This window comes from Tenrec ecaudatus, chromosome 8, assembly GCF_050624435.1.
Source record: "Tenrec ecaudatus isolate mTenEca1 chromosome 8, mTenEca1.hap1, whole genome shotgun sequence".
Lineage (NCBI taxonomy): Eukaryota > Metazoa > Chordata > Mammalia > Afrosoricida > Tenrecidae > Tenrec > Tenrec ecaudatus.
In genome coordinates, this window is record NC_134537.1 from 771,225 (window position 1) to 775,060 (window position 3,836).

Genomic DNA, 3,836 nt, shown 5'->3' on the forward strand with positions numbered 1-3,836 from the left:
TCTTATATAAATATATTTGCATATATACATGCCTTTATTTAGGCCTTTATAAATACCCTTTGCCTCCTACTCTTTCCTATATTTCCTTTGGTCCCACTATCATGCTCAGTCTTCATTTGATTTCCAGTAATTCCTCTTGGTTACATTACCCTTGATAATGCTCTATGAGGCCCCCCCAACCCACCTCACCACCGATTTGGATCCCTTGTTGTTCCCTTGTCCCTGAGTTGTTAACACTGCTCCCTTTCCCCCCACCTCCCCCTCTCCTCTGTCACCCCGGAACTGTCGGTCCTGTTGTTTTCTCCTCCCGATTGTTCATCCAGCCTATCTTATTTAGACAGACCTGCGGAGATAATAACATGCACAAAAACAAGACAGAGCAAAACCAAGCAACGATATACAACAAAACAACAACAACAAACCAATGACAAAACAACAACAACAAAATAAAACACCACAAGAAAGAAAAGCTTGTCGTTAGCTCAAGGACTGTTTGTTGGCCTTTAGGAGTGTTTTCCAGTCCAGTCTGTTGCAGTCATGCCATGGCCCCAAAGTCCACCTTCACCATTCCCCGAGGACCTCACTGCTCCATTCTCTTGCTGTTCTGTTGCACCTCCTTAGTGTTTTGCCTCGTTGTGGAGGGATCCGATCAGGTGCAATTCCCACACTGTGTCTCCATTGTTGTCCCCTGTAGGGCTATGGGTCAGTGAGGGACATCATGTGTCATAGTGGGGAGAGCCATGTGGTCCTCTCTGTGGACTGGCTGCTCTAATTGGGAACATTGTCCTCAAGGCCGGGTGGGCCAGGGTGTGCTCCACTCTCTCCCCCTCCCCCTTCATCTGCTCCCGTGTGCTCTGATCAAATACATTCCTCTCCCCAAGCTGCAGATTCAGTGCCATCCTTTGAAATAAATTCTTCTGGGGGGAGGGCCAGGTGTCCATGTAGTAGTTGGGATTGGGAACGGACCCCCAGACCTCTCCACTGGCTCCCTACTCCATGCCGGCACGTTACATTCACATCTTGGAGCACTGGGTTGAAGTCTGGTCCCTCTTTTTCTGTGGAGATATAAACAATACCCTCCCCTTGGGTGGGTTAGTGCCCTGTGCACCCACTACCCATTTATTTTTTTATTATTATTATGTTTTCATTTCCCCACCTCCTTTTTAGTTGGCTACCATATCCCTGTATTTGGTCTAGTCCCTGCCATACTACCTGGTCCTCACCCCAGGAATGTTTGTATACAGTAGCTTTTTCCATATGCCTTTTGCATTTTTTTTAATAAAGCTTACCTCAGCGGACTCATGTTGTACTGTCCTTTTGTGCTTGATTTACTTCGCTTAGCATGCTTTCCTCCAGTTTTTCCCATGCAGCGATGTGCTTCATACATTCATCACTGCTTTATAGAATGCGTAGTACTCCATTGTATGTATATACCACAGTTTTTTAATCCACTCGTCAGTTGATGGAAATTTGGGTTGACAGTGTGTGTTTTATTGAGGGCCCAGGGCCATCGGGCTCAGGAGAATCCCACCAGCAGAAGGTAGAACCCCACCAGCAGAACCCCACCAGCATCGGGCTCAGGAGAACCCCAGCCAGCAGAGAGGGGCCCATATTTAACCTCCTTCTTGGGATGCAGGCTGTTGGTGTGTCCTCACTTACTGCGGCAATACCTGCGTGGCGGTGGAGGCCAGCACTGCATTGGCGACAGACCATATTGTCACAGTTTGACTTCTGGGCTAGTGGGCCCAGGGACGACTCCATGATGCCCCCGAGCAGACGCAGCGCCAGGTGCGGGGTGGACCCTCTGGATGGGGTAGTCAGAGTGCAGCCGTCCTCTCGCTTGTTTGCTAGCAAAAGTCAGACGCTGCTGGTGCAGGGGGATGCACTCTTTGACTTGGATTCTAGCTTGCACATTCTGGATGGTGTCCCCGGGTTCAACCGCGAGGGGGGTGGTCTTGCCCGCCGCCAGGGTCTTCACAAAGATCTGCAAGTCTGCACTGACTGCTCAGTCTGCCTTACTGAAGACAAATTGGGCAGTGGAACTGGAAACTGCCTGACCTTTTGCTTTCTGCAGGAGTAGTGTTCTGAATGTCTTCCTGTAGCTCATCAGGTCTCCTGTCATTCCTCCGGGGTCAATACGTGGAACACTGTTCTTAGACTGCACTCAGAATTCATGTGGGGTAGGCTTAAGCTTGTATTTTGGCTCTGTGGTCTGCTTTTAATCTTCTTCAGCTTTAACCTGAACTTACATAATGGCAATTGGTGGTCTGTTCCACAGCAAGTCCCTGGCCTGGTTTCGGGGGCCGACACAGAGCACTTCCATCAGCTCTTCCCACAGACGTAGTAACTTTGATTTCTGTAGATCCAGTCAGCAGAAGTCCACATGTAAACTCATCATTTGTGTCGTTAAACAAGGTATTTGTATGAACAAGTCTTTGGTTTTGAAAAATTCCATCATGTGATATTCAGCTTTGTTTCTATCACCGAGTCCATATTTTTTCAACTACTGACTTTCCTCTTTGATTCCAACTCTTGCATTCCAATAACCAATAATTATTGATGCATCTTGATTACATTTTTGGTTAATTTCATACTGATGATGTTGGTAGAATTCTTCAGTTTCTTTGTCACTAGTTTTTATGGTTGGTGCATAAATTTGAATAATACTTATGTTGATTTGATTTACTTGAAGGGGGATATATCTAATCCTATTACAGACAACATTGTACTTTGTGATTGATTTTGAAATGTCCCTTTTGACAATGAATGGAGAGCCTTTCCTCTTGATTGTGTCATCTAATTCCAAATTGATACTACGAGTCCATTTCTACTCACCTAGGATACTAGGATGTCAATTTCCACATGTTCCATTTCATTTTTGACAACTTCCAATTTTCTAAGATTTGCACTTCACAGATTCCAAGTTCTGATCTTTAGCAGATCTTTGCATATATTTCTCTTACTTTGAGTCATGCCTCATCAGCAAATAAAGATCCCAATGGCTCCATTCAAGTCTTTGTAGTTGACTCCACTCTGAGAAAACAGCTCTTCTTCAGTTGCATTTTGAGTGCCTTCTGACCAGAGAGGCCCACCCTCCAGTATTATTTCACATGATGTGCTGCCTTCGTTAGGCCTTCATCTCTGACAATGTTTGGGAGCTAGGTATAAGGGTTTCAGCTGCTACTTACTCCAGAGTGGGCAGTTGATCTCTTCTTTATAGTCTCTTCTAAGTCTGAGAGTTCCACTGTGTAACAGTTGGCTTCAGTAAAGCCGTTTTGTATTAAGCAATCATTCTGCACCAGTCCTAAAGTGCAACCACAGGCCTTATAGCAGTCTCAAAAAAAAAAAACCACCCCAAAAACCAAAACACCACCAAAAACCAAACAGCCCCTTGTTCTTAGAACCAGCAAAAGACTATCCTGTACCAGAAAATTGTGCAACTGAAAAGTCTACTTCTGTACCAGCTTGCTTAGCTGCGCTGCTTAACTGCTAGATCTGCTTCTGTACCAGCTTGCTCAGCTGCGCTGCTTAACTGCTAGATCTGCTTCTGTACCGGCTTGCTCAGCTGCCCAGCTCAATGGTTTGATGAAACCATATAAAAGCCAAAGTCTGTAAGCAGGGTACCAGCTAGCCAAGCTCTCTCTTCCTTTCAGGCTGCTGGTCCCTGCGCAGGTTCTTCTTTTTTGTTACAAAACTCTTTTAATTCTTCCAATCTCACGTCTCAGTTGTTCTTGTTCAGCTCATTTACCACAACTGAAATGTGTTCATTCTGAGTCATCCTTGAAATACCAGCGACATAGCTTCCTGTATCACAGTAACACACATGCCACCACTGT

General features: G+C 45.5%; 1 pseudogene; it reads right to left on the minus strand.

The window, feature by feature from the left end:
- Window positions 1-1,516: 1,516 nt before the first annotated feature.
- LOC142454623 (ubiquitin-ribosomal protein eL40 fusion protein pseudogene) lies at window positions 1,517-2,973 on the minus strand (annotated as a pseudogene).
- Between the last annotated feature and the right edge of the window lie 863 nt (window positions 2,974-3,836).